The sequence below is a fragment of the Neopsephotus bourkii genome, unplaced genomic scaffold, assembly GCF_033783945.1.
Source record: "Neopsephotus bourkii isolate Nb327-2 ecotype Australia unplaced genomic scaffold, CSIRO-AGI_Nbou_v1 NB_114, whole genome shotgun sequence".
NCBI classification, from domain to species: domain Eukaryota; kingdom Metazoa; phylum Chordata; class Aves; order Psittaciformes; family Psittacidae; genus Neopsephotus; species Neopsephotus bourkii.
In genome coordinates, this window is record NW_026900631.1 from 655,083 (window position 1) to 678,397 (window position 23,315).

Here is a 23,315-nt window from a genome sequence, read left to right on the forward strand (position 1 = left end):
AACCGCACTGACTGTTTATGTAACCCCGTGATGCAGTTTTCTTGAGCACATCATGATGCTCACAATACATTGTGTCATGGTTTATGTGCAGACAAGTTAATGCATTCACAGACCAGAGATGACTAAAATTTCAGATCCCTACAATTATCATTTTTATTGTGGATTTTCTTGTCAAGCACAACACAATGCTTTTTAGACAACGAGGGCCAAAAAACACCCTCCCTGAAATCAGCCACCTTTAGTCCTCTAATTAGAGAAAAGCTAAAGCATTCTCCAACCATTCTACCACTGCTTGATCAGGCTAACTCTTCCCTATCTCCCCTTACCCACAGCTACTCCCAGTCCATCCTCTCCAAGGAACATGGTCTGCTGGGGTACTGCTGGACCCCTGTATTCTCCATCCTGGGCCATGAGGTGCCCCTTGGAAGTCATAACAAGTTGTCTATGAAATGCCAGGGCAAACATGGCAAGCAGCTATGGGGTGAGTGCATCCACAACCGTGACTTTCCACATAGATCTCTGCTCTTTATTTTTCCCCTAGAATGTCCGTATTTGATCTCTGTTCAGGAAAATGCAGTGAAAAGTGTTTTTCTCAGACCACCTCCCTTTCAAGGCTGACATTATCAGTTTGGAATATTCACAGGGCTATTGGGTGTCCGGAAGAGGGAATGGCTGGGATCTGAATGTACCATTCAATCTTAATCCAAACACCTCCCCAGATTTAGTTCAGCCTATCAGGAAAGGTAATTTAGCACCTGGGGAAGATAGGTTTTGGAGCTTGCATTTGGCACACCATCCAGCCACCTCTGAATAGACCTTCCAGATGAGACATTCTGTCACAAAAAAAGTTCATGGAGGTGTTAAGTGCAAAAGCACTCCTGAACCAATAGCAAATAATACTATATAAAAAAGAAATCCTGCTTTTGCCAGGAAAGAATAGCTTTCTGTGTATTATTCAGAATGTTGTTTGCATAAATAGCTGGGAAAGAAGGAAAACAGGGAAAAAAAATAGAAGCACCACTGTGATTTTCACAGTTCTAATAAACGTGGTGCATATGCAGAATTGCTCTGGAAACCATCTGGTTGTGCAGTCAGTGTAGTGCGTGCTTTGCTGGGCTATAGACATACCTGTTGAATACAAGAGGCTAATAGAGGCTTATGCTATACAGCCTGAGTGTCAGTGGAAACAAGGGTATGTGCATATGTGTGCATATATGGCTGTGCGTGTGTCTGGATCATTGAAAGAGACAGTAGATACAATTTCAATGGACCTAAGGGAATTAGAAGCCAGTGTCTCATTTTTATAAGTAAGTGACTCCTTGTTGAGGATTCAACACAATGTCATGGCAACACATGGAGAAGTAGCCACTCCTCAGCCAAACCACTATAACTACCTTTGAATGCTTGAGCTGAGAGCTCATCCTACTCATGTGGTGAAACCCTAACCTCAGGATAGACCCATCACAGTCACAACTAACAGATATCAAGCACAGACAGCTTGTCAAGGGGTAGGTGGTAAATTGTTATACTGCCATAACTCAGCTCTGCATGTCAGCACACAGGGTCTTGTTTTACTTCCACATGCATTTCTTACCAGGACTCCTAAATTACTTGGATAACTTAAATGTTTTATGCCTAATTGGTGGAAAAAAAAAATAAAGAAGAGAAAAAAAGTTAGAAAAGCTGAATGAACACAGCTTGAATCAACAAGAGAGCTGACCATGAGCAGATTTGTGAAATGTTATAGCACTGTTATTGTGGGGTTCCAATTGCAGAACAAGGAATAAAACTGACACAAGATATAATCAAAAAAGAAATAAAGGACTGGAAAAGAAATAATGCTAGTCAACATTGTTTTATTAACAATCAGTCTCCTTGGGCAGATCTGATTTCATCCTCTGGTGAGATTATAAACTTACTAGATAAAAGTGACTGCATAAATGTAACAGACGTTTTAAGGCTTTTGACTACTACTAGACGACATTCAGACTTTCAAATATTACACATTATTATAGTGCATGCAATGTGCTAAATGGTGTAAAGAACCAACTAAGCATCAGGGACCAAAACCCAATCATCATCATATAGGTATGGACAGGGAGGCAAGGTGCTCTAAACTCTTTTGATTGACTATTGTATGATTCTATTATTAATCAGGAGTAATGGCTAACTTCAGGAAAAAGACTTAGCCAGATGTGTATACAGTCTATTACATATCTGCAGACAACATTAGTTATCCAGCCCTACACTCATTAGCCCACAATGGCAAATAAACTCTCCTTTGCCTGTTTCCAAATCAACTATTTTGGGAAGATATTGAAAAAACACTGGGATTCAGTTTCCCAGATAAAAAATGGAAAAAATCTGCTAGTTTGAAGAATAAACATTAAAGAACGCAAATTGGTTTGGGTTTGACCTTAGACCTGTTCTTCCTTAAATCTGAACTTCCCAAAATCAAATGTTAATAGCATTTGAAAACCATTCTGCAAAGCTGTCTCCCTTGCCATTCTAATACCATTGCACTGATGCTCCCTAGTTTTTCTCCAATGTTTGACAGTAAGCAGACTTCCCTATTTAACACACTTCTTTCACAAAACACCTTGATGTAGATCTTTGTTTAACAGTTTTCATAACCTGTGAGCTTCTTTCATTATTTTCATTGTTAATTACAGTGCAAACAAAACGAAAAGCTTCTTTTGGGGGAGAAGAGCAAGAGGCCCCTTGTGATTTTAAGATTATGAAAGGTTCCTCCCATAGGAGAACTGCATCAATATTGTGGGAATTATAAGTATAAACTAAAGTGAAAGAGAGCTGAGTATTTCTATCAGAAACAGAATAGCAACCTAAAGAAAAAAACCCAATTTCAAAAATAAAAACAATTTTTACCAAGAAAGCTATTTATTTGTCTGATACTATTTCTGTTCATTATTTCTGTTGCAGAAATGCTGGCTTTGTAATCTATGATGTTAGTTTAATATAGATAAAATTTAATTGATTATTTAATACACCTTGGTGTTGCATGTTTCAGTGCATCAGTTTCCCTTACATGTCTGAATGACATACCAACATTTGTCATCAACCACACAGTCTCTTTCACTGAGCATTAAACTGATCAAGACCCTTTCTTTCAAAACAGCTCTCCTATGTCCTACTTTACAACATGGACAGTTTCAGGTGCCATGCTTGAGCCCCATCACACAATACCTCAAAGAAGAATTGAGCAAACCCATTTGGTTCCACAGCGCCACCTCACATCCCCTTGCCAATGCCTGTGGCACAGCCGTGACACCCTCACCCCAGCTAACATTCAATATTAGAGCCAAATCTTCCTCTGTGTAACTCCTGATGGAGTTTTAAAATGTTTCTGCTTTTCCTCTCACATCCCTATGTGCTAACAGAATGGCCTTCTAACTGTCTTGTAAAGAAAACAAGAGAAAAAAAAGAAGGATCAGAAATCCCCTAACTAATTTTATCAGCTAGCGAGCTGACAAGCAGAAGTGTACGTGCTGTAGAACCGAAACAGGTGTGGTTTGAGCATTTTCCACATTTGGTCTTTGTGAAAACATGAACAGAGTGTATTAATTCCACCACACTGATAATGGGAGCTTGGAATCCGTTATCTGAAATAAAGATTCTGGGCAGAATTCCTCACGTACTCAAATGGGCAAGAAAACTAATAATGATGTTTTTCTTCCTTTTTTTTTTTTTATTAGGAATCTTTTCTAAGTGCACCAATCCTGTGAAGGATTTTTTGCTTAGCATGCTTTACATGTGAAAACATTACTGCCCCTCTCTTAAACAGTGAGACGCATTCCATGACTCCATCTCATACAAATACTACACTGACAGGTTTGCATCTCTGTATGTATGTGTGTGTGCCTCTGTGCTTACATACTTGCCCATAACGTGTGCAACACAACCAGGTTTGGTGCACTTGCGCAATAAGAATAACCTATTATCACCACTATCTCTCTGCACATGTAAGAAACCACATATAAACTCCCTGGAGTCAGAGGGGACTGATAAGTTTTGGTAGGTAAACCAGACAACATGGTATCTTTGCCTGGTTGCTTGGTCAGGTCATTTTCTCTGCCATCTTTTTTGATGCTACATAATGCTGAACATGCACAGTTTGGCACCCCTAATTTTGGGAGTCTGCAGCTGGCAGGGCACAGACAGTACAAAATTTAAGACAGACAAAGTGAATGAAGGGCTTGTTTGGCATTTTACTGGCCTGATTCCACCTTTCTCTTATTCTTCACTCCCTCTCCTTTGTGTAGCCTTCCATAATCATTCCAACCCTGGGAAGACACAAAATCCCTGCTAGGAAAATTCTGTAGCATCTATGCTGCCTATGGATGGCACAGATAATGTACTATAGTTTGATGACAGTATTACACGTTTCTGCTCATCAGAGAACACAAGTTACCCCTTTTCTCCAGCTCTTCCAAAGACCTTCTCAAGACTCATTGCTTCCATGATGCAGAGAGTAGTTTGGCCAACTAATAAAGGACTGATAATGATCACAAGCATGCCTTCAGCAGTGAAGTATAAGTGAAACCGCCACTGAAAGCCAGCTCTCAGAGCAGGGGTTAGACTTTCCCTTTACATGCCCTAGCTCTTCCGCCAGCCGAACTCCCACACTCTCACTATCACAACAACCCTCAGCATCTTTCTTGAAGGTGCTCTCATGGTATATAGGAGGCAAAGGTTTGTGTCTTACACAGGTGAGGAAAGCTCTCAGTTGGAGGTTTCTTCTTAGTCTGAGCGCCAGACATTGGCTATTGGAGCAGTACACTTCTTTTGACTGTTTTAGAAGCAGAAAAGATGGCCCGTTTCCTTTATGAAACACCCGGTAGGCTGCTGAGCCTTAGCTACTATCTCCCAAACAGATGGCCTCTGTGTCATGCCAAGTGAGAGATCAAGGTTTCTCCTATAAGGTCTGTGATCTGTGTGTGGCCTTTCACCAAAGCTGAAGCTTTAGTGCTCACAGAAACCAGGCAAAGCAGCAGGATGTTCATAGATTTACAGATACTCAAGAAACATCATTCTTCAGACCTAAACTATGTTTCAGTGGTTTCTTCCTGTTACATTTTTCTGTAAGGAGATATAATACAACAGTAGTAAATTATCTTTGGAGTTTGGGGTTTAGCTATTTTTCCCTATTTCACCAGTTATTCTTTGGTAAATAGGACCATATAATTTAAATAGTCAAATTGAAGTTTATACTCAATATGATGTTTATCCCAACCTGAAGTCTGAATATTTGAGACATGGATTTTGTACCCAAAACGTATCATGACTCTAAGTGCTTTATAAACATTATATTTCCATCCTATTTGAGATCAAACTCCTCAAACTCATTTCTGGAGTTCCCCAAATCCCTGCATTTTAGCTTTCATTTTCAGCAGCATCATTTGTTATCCTTTAAGACTGAGGGCTGGGATCAGTTCCTTTTAGGTCTTCAACATTTTAGCATTGTCTGCATAGTTTGGTTAATTTAATACTCTTTAGTTTTGCCTTCAGACTTGCATTGATTTCACTGTGCTTGCTTTGCTTACATTTTCCAGCGGCAGTATTCTCCTCGCTGGCTGAATTCACTTGTGTCAACACAACAATGCATGTCAATCAATCACTTATACCCAAACTCGGCTTCTTGGTAGCAAGTCCCATAGGAAAAGCCAATGGTAAATGAGGGGAATTCTCAATGAAAAGCTCAGACTACTTTTATTTCTGCATGTACAGGCTTCATTAACCTTTTTCATTTGTTGGCCAAACAGAATGCACTGGAAAGCCCGTTATCCATAGATGGCCGAAGGATACGGGCTTATTCAAAGGCAGCGCTCAGGAAGGGTGGGGTAATGCCAAAGGCCTAACGTAGTGCTTTACAGCTCTGAAATCCCAGCAGTTTTTGCCAGCTGTAGCAGGACTCCACTGTGTGCGCGCCAAGCCGCGGGGCCACACACAGCCTCCGTGGCTCAGCACCCACACAGCCAGCGTTTCCCTAAAAATAAGTGAAAAAAAGGAGAAATGCTGAATCAGACTCTCGGTGCTTAACCAAAAAACATGCATATAAACTATAATTTTTATTATAAAAACTCTGGTTGGGAACAGAGATATTGTAGGAAAGCTGGAGAAGAGGGGAAATATTCCTAGTGTTAAAAGCAAGCTAGAGTTCATGGCGTTTGACCACAATAGTTTTCTTGGCTGCTATGGTTCTATGACTGATTTAAGAGGGTTTAAGGTTAGTAAACCATAGTTGCATGTTATTATCTGTGCAGTTCTTGCGCTTTTGCGAGCAACGCCGTTAATTCATAGATTTATGATGATCACTGTAGTAGTATGGAGGTTATGTGTTTTTTAGGAACATTTGCTGGTGGAGGGAAAAAATGCGAGGGGCAGAGAGAGAGACTTGATCTTCTAATCTATAGTACTGCTGCATCCATAAAAGGCACTGGTCCGTAGCCTGGCCCAAAACCTAGAATGCACAAAAGAAACCCCAAAACTCCTCCTTACCTAACCAGCTTGACCATAAATCATAAACTATATCACAAAGCATTGCTGGCCTCAACATGATTGACTGATGGGTCACAAAAAGTACTGTTAAACAGAAGAAAAAATAGCAAAACTAAGATGTTGTCCTTTGACAAAAAGGGTAGACTTTGATTTTAATAGATTTCACAAATATTTTCTTTATTTTTAAGAGAAAAAGCCAAGGAGGTGTTTTTCAATTTCTTTTTCTTTTAGTCTTTCATTGCTTCACACATTGCAAGACTTTAAAACCATACTATAAAAGTTGAAGGATATTAATCTGTCATAAAAAGCTTAACACACGATGATATAAATGACAAGAAAATGATCTACAACGGTGTTAAACCACAGAATAATTATTAATTATTAAAGCCTCAGCTCCAAAACGTTCTAAAGCAGCTTTCCTGCTTTCTGTTAGGTCAGGAAGAGAGAAAGTAAGAAAGAAAGAAAAGCCTATAGTCCGTTTCCAGTCTCTCAAGCTTTCTGAGCTGAACTCTGCATACAAATCTATATTTGTAAGACACCCTCATCTACCAGTTAATCAAAGCCCTGGAAATTCAAGGAAACCTGTGTTTATGGAAATCTGGCATTTCTGTAAAGTTTTGAATGAAAGCTAAATAGAGCAGTTCATCTCATTGAAACTAATGGCTTCTGCCAAGTGGTTTTGCAGTGCTGGGTCTTCTGGCACAGTCAGCATTTAGGAATTCATTTATGAGCTGGGTTAGCTGGAGACTCTGGAATTCAAATTTATGTCTAAGACTTAGTGGTTTATTCCTGATAGTTCTCTGTAAAGAAATTGTAATCAATTTACCAAACTCGGACTTTGTAATATGCAGAAGAGAAAGGTGGCCTTTTTTTCATGATTTAGGGTTTCGGATTTTTTTCCCCCCTTTCCCCAGTGGACAATTGCAAACCGTACACATGTACATTGTGTAGCTGAAGGGGGCTTTTTAATCACCCATTCATACTTGCTTTTGAAAAAGCTTTGTCCTTGTGCTCTTGACTTGACTTCCTATGGGCCTGATCCTGCTCCTGCTGAGAGTGCTCACATTTTCCTTTGGGGAAAGAGAATTTCACTTCAGATGAAGTCACAGTTGCACATAAAAAGCAGAGAAAAGTGTGGCTTGTCACACGAGCTGATTTTATTTCAATCAGTATTTGCATGAACATGCAGTCAGGCTCCATTAAGTACTTGTTTGATTTGCTTAAAAAATATACGTCTCCAGGAGCTGACCAGCATAATTGAATATTGGCTTTTTTTCTGAGTCATAAAAACCTAGACATTTTTAGCAAGCAATGAGCAAGAATTGCTCTACCCTTTCAATGCAACTATAAATTTGCTCCTTTTTTCCCCTTTTAGAACTCCTTTGAAGAACTCATTGAATAAATTAACAACTTGGAAAGCTGCCTGCCGTTTTTGTTGGCTTTGGGTTTCAGGGAGTTGCTTGGTAAACAAAAGTCAATGGATTCAAACAGTAACAAAGTAATTTAAATGATTAATCAAGTGTTAAAACTAGCTTAACCTCTCCTGTTTTACAAACTCTATATCACCCTCACTAAACTAATAGAGGAACAAGACACCCGTCTGGAAATCTCATCTGAAATATTAGATTGAGAATCAAAAATTCAGCCAAGCAGTGTGGTTTGTAGGGATATCCTGGCGGATAATAAATTGCATTAATCTTACTTAAATTTTCCATCTAAATCATGTCTTGAGACTGTATTGCACTAAGGAGAATGTGCCTAGCTTTGAATGCATTGTGCTACTGAAAAGGTTATTAAAAAGGGAAAAAAAAAAAACAACAGATAATGACTTTTCTTGGGTTTCTTCTGACTACTTTTTCCAATATTGAGGAACCTATGCTAAATATTCTGGCACCTAATGAAGAAAGTCTGCTTACTCCTGCCAGTGCTTACATTTTCTAATAGAAGATAAGAAACTCGCATACTCAGAACACTTGAGGCATATACTTTTTTTTTTCTTTTCTGGCCAGAAATTATACGTGTAGACAAAAATAACCCCAGAGTTTTCCCAGCATCGTCAGAGCTAAGTATTTTCATCATCTTGCTCATTCAGAAGAATTCCACTTTTCCAGCTACACAGAGTATGAAAATAATACAGAAAAACTCCCCTGGGGTTTTCGTCAACTTGGAAACCTGAAAGAACTCCAAAGGTTATGAAGTTCTACCCGTCTTTTCTGCTTCACTCCACCACCTACCACAACAGTATCATTAGTCTAAAATGAAATGAAAGATGTTACAAGGAAAGGAAGAGTTTCTTAAAAGCACAACTCCTTGGAAATTGTGAGTGGTGTTGTTAGCAGGAGCATCATTCTACATGGTGGGCCTGTCCTCAAAGCTGATGCAGAGGACCATGCTGATGTCCTGAGTATTCATAGGCACTGCCTGGATTGGGGGTGCGATGGGCAGGAGCAACCACGGGGCTCCCATGCAACTCAAGCTTGCAACAAGGGGTGATGACAGTGTCATGATGAGGAGATCGGGTCCACTGGTGACCAAGGAAGGTTGCTTCCACCAGGTTTCAATGTTGACCTGAGGTCTTTTTTCAGCTAAAGGAGGAGTAAGTAAATCGAGGAGGAAACTGCTGCTAGTTCGCACCAGAAAAACTGTAGATGTGAGATGTGTTGTAGGCATGGGACACAGTCATGGTGGTGTTTCTATCTGGCAAGGCAGGAGGGAAAAGAGAGATGATGGAAGCAGTAAGTCCACAGAAATCAGCAGGATGGAGCCTGACCTGCTGGTTAAAAGAAGCAGCAGTGTGACTGTTGCCAGAGCTGTCTACAGACTATCACCAAACACATCAGCAACCACATCATTCAGAGCCGAGAGGAGGATTATTTCCAAGCAGTATTATGCAATATTATGCAGTGTCATGCTGATGAACAATTATATTCTCTTCCTATGAAAATTTGGCCTTGGAAACCCTGAGAAGTTTTCAGCAGCTTCTGTCAGTATTTCATCCCCAGTCCCAAGACTTAGAGCACTGTCAGGACAGAAATGCACCAGGCTGATCTTAAATGAGAGAGAGAAATGGTCCCTTCGATGTCTCAGGACCCGCCCGGCTTCATGTCTGATTTGTGTGGTCAAGCAGAGGCAGAGGTGGATGGAAACATGTTTTGGCTCTTCCTATCCATGCCCAGCTCCTCCCAGTTGTGATCCTGCAGCCTCAGGCTATCCAACTGTGTGAGAAATGGGCAGGGTTGTCTCCTCCTGAAAACATGAGTCCTACTGTGTGTCCCACAGTGCTGCCTGACAAACTTGCTTGCATTTGCACATGCTGTCAACTCTGCGAATGCTGCAGTCATCACAGCAAAGGACTATTGACTTTTCCAAGCCATGCAACAAGGGCTGTCCCAAAAATATGTTTTTCATTCTTTCTGCAGCATCAAAAGCCCAAGTAAGTCCAATCTGTTTTCCGTGCAAATTGGTTTTGCACAACTAGGAAAATACTGGACCAGCAAATTCTTCTTGGGAAACAAGTTCCCATTAAAATCAATGAAGCAAGCTTCCCACTTGTTTCCATTGCATTTTGTTAGATATTAAACAACCTTATGAAAAGAAAATATTTCAGTTCTATTTAGAAGCATCAACACTTTAATATGCTGCTGCTAAATCACAAATCAAGCATAAAAATGAGTCATCAGAGCTCAAAGTTTGTACATTTCCTTACGCAGTTGTTGCAATCATCCCTAAACTGATGTTTAAAAGTCTGGTAAATCAAAACTAAAGCTATGCTTCAGAGGTAGTAAATACTTTCAGGGCACCTGAAGAGTCTTAATTCATCCCTGAAGTCCAGGCACACAGAAAGGGAAAAGGGGGTGGAATTTAAAAAAGCAATGAGGGTTTTAAAAGTCAATTCATTCTTATTTAAGGTCATAAACTCTGAAATAGCAGTCTGGGTTGTTTTCAGGAGAGGATTAATGTTGCCTGGGTAGTTTTGCCCTTCCTTTTTTCCCTTGGTGCATTTGGATTTGTCATGAGTGCAGCCTTGGCTGGGGTTTACAATGCTTGGGTTAGACTAATTATATGACCATGTTGGGTTCTTTTATTCTTTGAATATTGATGGATACATGTTCTCAGTCTTGGCTTCATTTTGATGTAAGGTTTTGTTCTCTTTCCTATCTAGGAAAGTATCATAGATATATGCTTAAAAAGGAACAGTTCTGAACGTCTCAAAAAATTCAGCAAATTCCAATTCAGAATTTGAATCTATCCCCTTATGAATAATGCCGTGAGTTGGACCCCATAGCCAAGCCACCTCCAAGCTTGCATCCTGTGCTTGGGATTACCTTTTCTTTGGCAGGCCCAGGAAGAGTAGCAGGAATGCTTTCCACGCCTGGATGTACTGCCCATTGAGTTTAAGAGTGAGGCATCAATGTGCAGACAAAATCATCATCTGGATGGGGAGTTCCTCCTCCTTCCTGGCTGGCAGTTTTGTCAATGGTGCTCCCAGCCCCATTCCCTGGGTGTGACACATGGATTGGGATGAGCACCGGGAGCTCAGCTCCCGCATCTCCCACAGCACAGGGCTGCTTTCACATCTAGTGGTGGAGATAGCAAAGCTCCCACTGATCTCCAGGCCACAGGATCAGTCTCATGCAGGCCTAAATTGCTCATCTGTTTTTAATGTTAAGAGCAATTTGTTTTCTTTATGGACAGCGTGGTTGCAAAACAATGTTGTTTAAGATTAAACTTTTCTCATCTGGACAATGACAGCAACAACAACAACAAAGAATTAAATGCTTTTGAAATAATGACAAAATCAAGTAACTTTTTTTTTGTCTAAAAGAAAGTAATTGCATCCAGGCATCCAGGCTGACCACAAATGCCAAGTTTGTGCTTGATGCAGTTTTAACTGGTTGAAATATTATTTCTAAACAAACAGAGTTGAAAATGGAAATTCTGACGAAGCTTTGACTATATTGTTATTACTATCATGTTAAATCATTGTTATTGTCCTAGTGGTGTCAGTGCACAGCTACAATTGCTTGTGGAATGATGAAAGCTCAAACCCAAAAAACTCAGCTTCCCTATATAAACTTCAGAGTATCCAGCTAGAGAAGAATTACACTCACACAACTTTTTAGCATGAAGTCATACTGAATTTGTTATAATAAACACATTATTAAATGTAGCTTCTCTCCTAAGTCATTTACACGCTATTCAAGAAGATCTGATTTATTTTTAGTACCCACCCCTTATCTAGGGTGTTCAACAGTAATGGTACAGTGATTTAAAGGGCTGCTGTCTACACTGGCCTTTATTTCTTGTTTTGCTGCATTTTTTTACTGGAATCTTTCAGTGGGGATTTTTTGGGGGTGTCAGCTGCTGCAAGAAAGCTTCAACAAGGTATAAGTGGTTTGATTTGGTTTAGATTATTTATTCGGGTATTAGCACATTTCAGAAACCACAGAATTAACTCAAAGTGTGATTATAGTAATAAAACTGGACCATGCAGAGCTGGACTGTCCTAACTGAAAAGGCTTTTTCTTTCTCACATGGACTCACAGATTGTTATTTACAAAATTAATTAAGTTCACACTCTTCTCATACTGTCATAGTGCAGAATCTATCACTAATATCTATGATGGTGTCCTCCACCTCTTCCTTATAGTATTCATGCAAGCAGCTCAGAGAAATGCCTTCTAGTTTTTGCTGAGAGGCCATTTAACTGGCCTAGTCATTGAGAAGCACCACGCTTAAAGGGAAAAGAAAGCAAAGTTTCTGCCCCAGAGTGCTCCCAGCGAAGGGATTTTAAAACTGCCTGTAGGTTTAGGCACTTCTTTACCATTAACAGCCAAATCACACTGTCTACCCAGCTCCTTGCAGACACCTTTTAAAATCCACCAGGACCAGATGGTGCCTATTGGCATGGTTGTTCTGGGAAGAGCAAAAAGACAAGAGACAAACCAGGCCCAGAGTGAATGCATGCTGTAATCCATCCTGCAGCAACACATGTGTAAGCTAGCTATCCTACTCTGCACAGTTGTGAGTTAAGGTGCGTGTTGTGCAAACTCGTCATTTTAAGTGGAATGCTGACAGGGGCTTACTTATGGAAACCTGTATCTGAGGAGTATGTGTGTATATACTTAGTGCAGCACACAGAACAATACGTACACCACTGTCAGTGTGTGAAATCACCCAGCAGGCTTCTTGCAAAGCTGCTCTTTTTGTCTTGGAGGAACAACGGTATGAAAGATACTTGGCAGTAGCTTGAAAGCTCACTTTCTCATCTAATCACTGGTGAAAATTACTGTGGTGTCCAGGTGTTACAGCTGGACAGTTTGTCTTGTTCTATGCATTGCTACTTCCTTCCTGAGATAATAACAAAACCATATTGGCCTACTGCGATGACCACTAGGAGGAATTTTTCTTCCCCTTCTCTGTCAGCCAGTTCTTACTTTTTGCCAGGTTCGTTCCCTTGTATTTACTACGTTACATCCCTCCTTTTGTCTAAAATAAACACTCTGTGCGAGGGCAAGAGAAATGCTCTGGTGCTTGGTTGCCCCGACTGTGTAGATTACAGGGCAAGCCAGAGCACGGATAGGGTGGGCTCCTAGACCCCTTGCATACCATAACCTAGTTTTAGCAAGCTGTCTGTCAGTCTGTGTATTGACTGTTTAAAATCTCTGAACTCTCTGGTTTCTTTAGCCACGGATCTTAAAAAAGAGCTTACTTCCAAAGGTGCTGGCACCTGTGGTTTTCTCAGAACTAATTTCTTCTTATGTTCTTTTTCCCCTAACTGAATGTTTTCTTGATTAATCAGTTCCATTTTCCAGCATTCATTCTTCTAATTCTGTTAGAAGGAAAAAGGCGGTGTTCTGAATAAGACAGAGATAGAAAGCAAAACCCAAAGAAGGGGGAAAAGGAGTTGAGTTTCCAATAACTCTATTTCAGCTTATTTTAGTGAAATAATACAGAAGTTGGGTTTCCATTTATGTCTGAGAAAATGGGCCTGAGTTCTCATTAGCATGGTCCTATTCATGAGGTGCCTGGTTCTTACCGAGTTTGCTAGAGCCTAAATAAGAAGTGCAGTGAAGGTGCCAAACTGAGAGAAGACATGCTTTTCTGAGCAACAATGCAGTTAGGACTACATGTAGAAGAGCTGGAGGGCTGTACTACCTGTTACGAAACAGTTGTCCCTTGTTCCAGAGCAGTGATATCCTCTATCGAATTCTTCCCTGAGCTTCCTATCTTTTGGGTGAAGTAGACTTTGTTTTAATCCTGACTGCAACATCACAGGGCTGAACTAAAACCTAGAAACACTTCTGAACTCAGACAGTCTAAATATAAATCTGGACCTAGCTTTACAGTTAGGATATGTCTGTGGTCCTCATCATAGAACCACAGAGTCACAGAATGGTTTGGGTTAGAAAGGACCTTAAGGTCATCTAGTTCCAACCCATAATACCGTAATTAATAATAGCTAGGGGAGGGGTTTCACCCCTAGGTCCAAAGACAGTTGTAGGAATGGACATGCTGTTTCTCCTATTCTGCAAACAAGGAAACCGAGGCACAAGGTGACTTGTTTTAAACTACTTATCTTGTAATCCATAGCTCAACAGTCATTTTGGTGGGACACACTCATCCCTCGTAGCAGTCCTGTGCTGGCAGTAAAGCCACAGCACTTTATGTGAATTAGCACCGCAATGGCAGCCTGATTTACAGACTCCTCTGCTGCTGGGGTCAAAAATTAAGTCACTTTTCAGCCATGGGGGCAGACCTGCCAACTGTAATTAAAGGCTTTCCTTTGAAATATGTGTCAGACTTTACACATGGTGAAAAGTGCTTCTCACAATATGAGCTTTCAGGCTGCTGCGCTGAACAACATACATGCAGCTAACCACTTCTCTGTTGGGTCCCAACAGCATCTGTTCCTTTGCCAACATTTTACTGGCATTCCACCAAAGTCAGTGTAGTGTGTAGTCCTGCCAGGTAGGGCCAGAAGCAGTTAAGAGGTTAAGAGACTCCATCCGACTTCAAACAACAATGCAAACCTCAGAAGTGAACCGAACAGACTGCTATCAAATGAGGAAAACAGATAGGCTTTGTGATGATTTGACTAATTGCAGGAGAGGTTGTCTCATGCAGATGGTACTCTTCCCACCCCTTCTCCAAAAGCATGCTGGCTGGAAGGGAGTCATTGATCACAGCTTTCATGAGAATCTTAAACCCCCTAATTCAGCGAATCAATCAAAGGTAACTGTGCCCCTAAATCATCTAGACCCTTTTGAAACCCTAGTGTCATCTTCCTGTTCTGGAAAGAGCTATCTCCAGCATTTCAGCTCCTGCTGGGCAAGGATAACACCATCCTGTCTGCCCCTCAGCAGCACGCTCTGACTTCAGCAGGGGCTTTTCCTGCAGTCTCTTTTCAGGTGGATTAAGCTGTCTGTGGAAAGTCACACAGGAGCCTTTCTTGTGTTCCAGAGCGCCTTGTCTCCAGCCAAGTCAGAAATACTGCTAGCACAGCCACCTTGTGGCATTGGAGTATCTGCGTTTTCAGTCCCTGGAGACAACAGGAAGTTCAGAGTCAAGCCAGAATTTAAAATAAATACATAAAAGTTAAGCAAATATTTTTTAACCTCTCGAGCAGGTTTGGGTTTTGTTTGATTCAAAGTAATAATAATACTTAGCACTTACAGTGTACTTTATAGCTTGAAAGCACTATGCAGACTTTAACTACTTGGGTTTTAGGCAACGGTCTGGAACAGCGAATTTGATCTGCATTGGTTCTCCCATGCCTGGAGAGTGTATTTGGGAAGTCAGAAGAGAGAAGCAGGAATATCCTTTTTGTCTTTTGGGTTCTTCTTTCAGTTTTTGCCACTGAGCCCATTTGTAGGAAATCATTCTGCCTTGTTCTATCTTAGCTTACCCGACACAGAACATGTTCTCCAGCCTCACTTGCCTGCCTGTTGTGAAATTTAACTTCAGGGATGCGTCTAAAGTACTCTGACTGTTGCATAGATGCAGATGTTTCTCATTCTTCCCCTCTTGCCTGGTAAAAATTAAAGCCTAAATTGTGGATGAAATATATACTGGCAGCTAAAACAGCTCAAACCATCCCCGATTACCTATGTTACTCTAATAGTAATCTCATCCACTGCCCGAGGCACAAGGCTTTTGAAAAGGTTACAGTAAAATATGTAAATAGATGAACCATATGCATGTGAAAAATTCTCTCAGGTCCTAGTGTATGTCTATTGTGGCTTGAGCTCTCCTTCCAAGCCTTGTTTTTCCAAGAGTCAGCTTTAAAGCTCGGCATAGCTACTGGACCAGTTTATGATCTAAAGACATATTTACAAGTTCAAACCACTTCAGGAGCTAATTATATTCTGGACATGCTACAATATTTGGATGCCAAAACGTCCGCATTCTGTGAAGTTAATGTTTGGTATCTTTCTCAGGAAGACCTTGTTTCACAAACTCCAGTTACAACAAATGAACACGTTCCTCTTTTTGTTTCCTCTTTTTTGCTGAATTTGAGAAAAAAAGGAGAGTAATCATACTGCAATGGAAAACACTTCATTTTCTCATTAAAAAGTACATTTCAGCAGCTTTTCATCACACCGTCCTGCCACCCTCAGCTTTCTGTGAAAGGAGCAGCTGGGAAAGACCTCTAGCCGCACAGAGTAGGGACACAAATGGCTGTGATAAAGCAAGCAGAACTCTTCCCCACTGGCTTAAGTGGGTGCAAGGAGAGACTCAGTTTAAGGGGAGCAGCAGCCATTAACCAAAGATTCTTGTTCCTCAGCTAAGTTGTTTATTTTCTCAGTTTGACAGCTCTCATGGAGCCAGCAAGTGGACAGCCCGAATGGAGGTGGATGGGATTGGTTTCCCTGGCCTTGGTCCTTGTTCCTAACACTATATAGGGCTAAGCCAAGTGCTGCTGCCTTGATTTCCAGTATCGTGCCAGCTGGAGAGTCTGCTGGTCTCTGTGGACATGAAGGTTGCTGGATGCTTTGCTGGACACTCTCAGGCCACAGCAGAACAAGCACAAAACCATCAGAGAAAGGAATCAAGGCCCAGAGGAAATTTCTCACCAACTTCAGCATGCATTTGGTCAGGTTCAAAGCGTGAGACAGCAAGACAGGACAACAGCAAAAGTGGGAGCTCAGGGAAGAGACTGTACAGCTGGTCATGCTCCTGTGACAGAAGGCTAAAGCTGATCTTGAAAAGGATTCCAGGCCTGGCATGCAGGAATGTGACTTGTCTCTGCATGGTGCTGCAGGCAGCAGCTGGTGGAAAAGCAGGAAGATGCTGGTAGGAAAAAGCTGGAAGCCAAGCTGCTTTGTGTCCCCAGGACCTAACACCGTGTTACTCGGTAATGAGAGGCTACAATGGGAGGCGCCAAGCAGTGGGTGACGCACCAGCCCAGTGTGTACATGTCAGAGCCATGTCTGAGTGCAACCTATTTGCTGTATCTAGAATTAAGTTTTTCAAGTTTTCCTTCTCACAACTGATCATTTACCATCTCTATGATTTTTCTTGCTGCTTATTCTCTATGGACATTGCCACCTCTTTGATCTCTACATAAATACATGCAGCTCTTGAGCGCACTGTTTACATAGATTAAAAGGAATGCTAAACCTTACATGTACACACTGATAACCCCAAATCTGATTTGTGATTGAGTACCTGAAAATGGCTTTTACTCCCTGGAATTTTAAGGTTTACAACAACAATCCAGATGTCTTAAGCCCTAGACAGCACGGACTTTCCCCTTTGAATACAGCAAGCACTGGCTTCCATGGTAAGGTCGGATCTCCAGCAGCGGTGCCTCTGAATACCAGAATGGCATTCAAGCCTGTGAATTTTACTGTGATCCACAAAGCTAGTTTTATCTTCTATGAGCAGGATCAGTTTATGTATCATCCTGACAGTGCAAGTATCTTGAGAGAGGTGTGCTGTGCTCTTAAACTCTTCACTGAACCAGAGAAACCTGACCTTAAAACTTAATGTGGTGTGGCATGTGAAGTGACTTGAATCCTATTAAATCACTGTTGAATTTGTACAATTTCTGCTTATGTTCAAAACCTGATGAATTATATTGCCCACAATCCTTCTCAGAAAGATGGCCTCATCTTTGCAAAAGAAAGTCATGAGAAATATTAGTACAAAGCTCAGGATTATGAAACTAGAAAACACCGCATAGAGATAACATATACATTAAGGCCAGCAACTTTCCCAGCTTCTTGAATTCCTTGATTCATTACTTACTCCAGTTGAATCTTCATAGGCATCATCACTGATTACTTTAATTATAGTTTAAATTTTTTTCTCTGAACAGTAGAGCTGCATACCAATATAGACTGCAGTAAAATGAGGAAACAGTTTGTGTGTCTACACCAACACCAATACCAAAACCACTCCAACTTACTAGACAACCTCACAAACATTCATAGGTCCTTTAATTATACGCTGTAGTCATTAGAGGCTATTTTTCTCGTGTACACTGACCACAGGACTTCCCTTAATTAAATCTTGCTTGAGTTAAGGTAGAGCCTTCAGGGAAAAGAAAAGCACTGTAAGATGAAGACACAAAGATTTTTCTGTAGTACCTGTACTGGGACTTGGGCTTTTAGAGCAGAACTACCCGACAGTGCCAGTATTGACCCAAAGTTACAGGAGCCTTTGATGTGCAGGGCATGGAGACTCTTAGGTGAAGAGGAATCTGTTACCTCATTGATGAGGTTAATCCTGTACTACCACACCTATGCTGAGCACTGCTCTGCTTAGCTTAGCTCAGCTCATCTAAGGCAACATTAGCCTCAGGGAGCCTGTGGTTATTTTTAAAAAGCCACAAAAGCTGCAAAGAGGCTTTCTTGTACACATTTGTAGAAAAATCATGTCAATGCAGGCACAGGAAAGGTCTTATCTGCTGCATAATTATTTTCAGGTATGAGATGCCACAATGCTCTGATTGAAACAATGCAGAGATCATTCCTGAAGCTGACAGTGTTTGGGGAAGATCATATGTACACTGAATAAAGATAGGCTGTTTATGGTCTGAATCAGCACATGAAGTTGCCATACAGTGTGTCACAAGTGCATGGAAATGTACCTCTCCAAGAAGAGATACTGTGATAACATTTAGCAGATATTTTTTTCCACCTGGCACTTGACACTTTAGTCCTTTTCAAGTGTCTGACCACCTCCATGTGCTTCGGAAACCTCTCTGCCAATCCCAACAAGGCCTGAGAAGATCACAGGAGTTTTCACATACTTGGCTGCCCCAACTTATTAAACAGTCTCCTTATAGGATGTTTTTATTTTTCAGCCTATATCCCAAAAACCTGATGTTCTTGGACAAGGAAATGTGATTGCGGGTGGGCTCAGGAGTTTCTGCCCTCACTGCTTTCCTACCTGATCTAAGGAAAGTTCTTTAAGCTGGAAAGAGGCTTCTCCCAGACTTCTCTGGGAGGTGATTTCACAGCTCTAACCCACACGGAATGGCTCTTAACCATACATACAGACAGTTCTTCGGGTGATAAAAATGGGTAGAGTGCCAGGGTTTTGCCCCTCCATGCTGTGTAGGACGACTCATGCCATCAAAGGCTGAAAAATCAAGCTCTGAATTTTACAGCTGTAATGTATGGATCACCCACTAAACTCTCCAAGTGGGATCTGTAGATCTTTAAAAGCACACTTTTTTAGTGAAAATATCTACATGGATCCAATGCTGACTTTGAAAAACTCACACCTTCCTTGTTCCTCCTTATTTTCAAGGGAAGCCAAGGCAAAGAGAGAAGCTTTGTAATATGTTGAAGGTCAGAAAAGCCAGACATTCGTTCCTGGTAATGCCTTGCCCCAGAAGATGCCCCCTCCACCTCTTCTGATGATGTTTCCTACTGATGTCTTCAATTCACACTCCTTCTGCTCTCTTAGAGTCAACTATGGATAAATGAAAGTAATTCTGAGGACTGATGTCTGGTGAATCTCTGCAAGTATGGGGCAGTCTAGGGAGCACAATTTGGTTTTTATAGCTGTCCATTTTCACAAAGCTGAATGAATTTCTTCACCACCTGCCTTACCTTCTTGTGCCACCTTATGCCTTCTTGACTCCACTAGCCAGCATGTTTGAAGCACAAAGCCAATATCTGAACTAGCCCTACCCAGCCGATTAGTCTCTGTTCATCTGTTTAGGAGGCTTAATGGTCTAGACCATGGTGGTTTCTCTTCTAGCTAGCTTGCTCTCTTACCTCCAAACAGCAACAAGGTACAGGAGTGAGAGGTAGCTCTGTCTTGCTACAGCCTTATATCCATATGTACCAAGGTCTGAACTCTACAGCACTTTGTAGCATGGGTCTGAATGTCACAGAAGAAGAAAAATACACAGTTCAGTCTTTCTGTTTGGTAGATAAAGAAATACTAGTGATGCTGCTGTACAGCCTTGTGCTCCTGGTCAGTCTGCCACTGCCACCTGTCCTGGCCAATACTAAGTTGTCATCTTTGTTCACTCCTGCTGAATCCTTACCAGGAAGATACCAAGTCTGAAGAATATATAGTCTTCTAGAAGTCATAGATTTCTCCTAAATAATACCAAATATTTGAGCCTGGAAGAATCTGGTGGGCCCTTACAGAAAATCTCCAAGGCTGGTGAACACCTCTGTATGATTTGATCTTGTTTTGCCATTGCTAGTCCACCAGTGAGAATTGTTACTGATCAAGAGAGCTTGAAGGTTCTGTCCCCATCAGAGAACAAGTGTCACCAACTCCACTAACTCATCTATATCAGCCCTATTTGATGTTAATGGGCAAACAGGCCAACTCTTCACCATTTGCCTTCCTGCAAAGGTTAAGGACTCTTTCTGTCATGGAGAACTTGGCCCTTTAATGTAGGACCAAAGTCCCTGCTGAACATATGCTTTCCAGATGGACCTAATTAAGAATATGTGGCAGTATTTGGGGGTGAATAAATAGAGAAAGAGGAAACTTGCTTAGCAGGAGGTCTATGGAAAAAGTTGCAGAGGACTAAGAACTGGAAGACTGGCTGGTGTCTTCTCACTGAGAGGCACAAATAGAGAAGGGCCCATGAACTGAGTCCTTCATATTACAGAGCCAAGCTTGAAGGCCAAAGGACACAGGGAACAACAGAAGCAATGCAAAAAATAAACCTCATGGTGTATTTGGAGAGAAACAACTCTGAATCATAGCAAGTCAGATATTATCTCAGGGAAGGACAAGCGAGGGCTGCAGCTCAAGGGACTGGGAGGGCAGGTTAAGAGCTGTGGGAATTGCAGAAGATGACATAATTGCAGCCTTTGTCATGTTTGTGATGCCTCTGTTTGGGCTAGAGCTGGTTCTTTTTCAGCTATTGGTATAGCTGATGAATGTTACTTCTGTTTCCCCAGAAAGCCATATCTTCTTAAAGAGTAATATTGTAAGATTCTCAAAGAAATATTCTGGTATTTTCCTTACCTGCTGCAAGGCAGTTGCTCCAAGTCTCTCTCCCCAGGTAAGCATCTGACCAGCTCTCATTGCTTGGACTCACACCAAGACCCATCTTTTGACATTCAGGAATTGAGGACATGCAGTTTTGGAAGGCAGTACTGGAAGGCATTGGTTAGGAGGAGAGGTAGGTTTACAATCAACAGAACATCATTTCATATTACTAATGTGACATGAATCAGAAAAATGGCCGCATCACCATGGTTGTAAGTTCTTTGGACCAGTGACTGCTCTTGGCCATGGATAGAGCACCTGAAAGAATAGGGCCACATTAGGGTTTCTGGAAACTCCTGTCCTGCTACTACTGAACAAATGTGGACTTCTCCAGACAACTGGTTGGCCATAATCTCCCAAAGGAGGCCTGTAATTCAGCTCCTGCATGCACATTCAGTTCTGACCTTCAGACCTGCTGAAATCCAGGGGGACAAGTGACATCATGATTATGAAATTAGGACTGGTTTTCATACAAGAATAGTTTTGCATACCAGGATTTTTGTAAGGTCTTGTTACTGATGCAGTTTCATAGTCATTGCTATGTTCTGTAATCTGCCACAGCAAGGTGCATTGATCCCCCTACGGACAACGATCACTTGGTCTCTTTACATCCAGCCTGGATTGAGAGACAAAAACTGAAGACCTCGGGTTGACCAAAAGGAAAGTGATTTGTGCATTCATCTCATGCTTCAAAAGATCAGTCAGCACAGCAGAAGGAGAACCACTGTAGCTCTGGCAACCTGGTAAGTGTGCACAAAGAAACCTGAAAACTCTGGAAGTTAATCTGTTCTCCTTTGCTGAGGAATGAGTCATCCAGAGACTGTTCAGGTAGTTTACTGGGCCTCTGAGCAGAAATATGGGATGCAGGTGTGTCTCCACCAGGCCAGGGAATAAATTCAGGGTAAAGTATTGAGAGAGAAAAACAAGTGCAAACATGGGAAATGCAGTCACTAAACAACCACAGCATTTCAGGCAAAACAAACAGTAAATTGGAGGGGGAGAGAAGCTGTAAAATGTACCTAGTTCTTCCAAACAAGAGGAACTTCAAACTATTTTAAGTGCCTTGCTTCCTATCCAGTCATCCCATTTACCATTTACCTACAGTCATTTTGTGAGACAAGCAAAGGAGATAACAGGAAACAAACTTTTTACACACTGTGTAAAAGCTCTAACACCACATCCTTCCCATTTCTCTCCCTCTCCCCAGTGCTCTCCTCCCCCAGTTCTAAGTCCTTTCCAGAGTCCAACTCCAGCCCCCAGGTCCAAGGATGGGATATTTTTTAATCAGGGAACACTCCCGTAGACCTCTGGGCTGCAACAGTTCCAGGCATGTGGCTATGGGAGAGCAAAATTCCAGAAGAAATATGAAGTTCATTTTTTAACTAAAATTATGATTTATGAGGAACAGCTGAGCAGACTACGAGAGGCTTCATTTAAATAGATTTGAAGGCCACAGTGATTTAGTAGAACTGTATATGTTTGCTCTTTTGTGAGACTTACACGTCACATATGCAAGTACCAGGCTGCTACTCCTACTGTCTCTGTGTTTAGTCTTACACATGATAACCATGTGCTTTCAGCACTTCACATACACTAATGGCTTTTTTCATCAGAATTTAAGGGATGAAAAAACAAAATAAACAGACTAAGCATCCCCAGGATCGCTGGGATCAGGACCCAGTTTTCTCACACCTCCATACCAGTGCCTCAGTTGCTCCCTTTCCTTATCATAGAATCATAGAATCACAGAATACTTAGGGTTGGAAAGGACCTTAAGATCATCTAGTCCCAACTCCCTTGCAATGGGCAAGGACACCTCACACTAAACCATGTCACCCAAGACTATGTCCAACCTGGCCTTGAACCAGGGATGGAGCATTCACAACTTCCCTGGGCAACCCATTCCAGTGCCTCACCAACCTTACAGTAAAGAACTTCATCCTTACATCCAATCTAAACTTCCCCTGTTTAAGTTTTAACCCATTACCCCTTGTCCTGCCACCACAGTCCCTAATAAAGAATCCCTCCCCAGCATCCCTGTAGCTCTCCTTCAGATACTGGAAGGCTGCTATGAGGTCTCCACGCAGCCTTCTCTTCTCCAGGATGAACAGCCCCAACTTTCTCAGCCTATCTTCATACAGGAGGTGCTCCAGTCCCCTGATCATCCTCATGGCCCTCCTCTGGACTTGTTCCAACAGTTCCATGTCCTTTTTATGTTGAGGACACCAGAACTGCACACAATACTCCAAGTGAGGTCTCACGAGAGCAGAATAAAGGGGCAGGATTACCTCCTTCGACCTGCTGGTCACACTCCTTTTGAT

The 23,315-nt window shown here is 41.6% G+C and overlaps 1 long non-coding RNA gene across 1 annotated transcript in view; it reads left to right on the top strand.

Annotated features, from left to right (window-relative positions):
- Positions 1–23,315, top strand: part of LOC133218563 (uncharacterized) — a 50,888-nt gene that overhangs the window by 1,067 nt on the left and 26,506 nt on the right. The window lies entirely within an intron of this gene.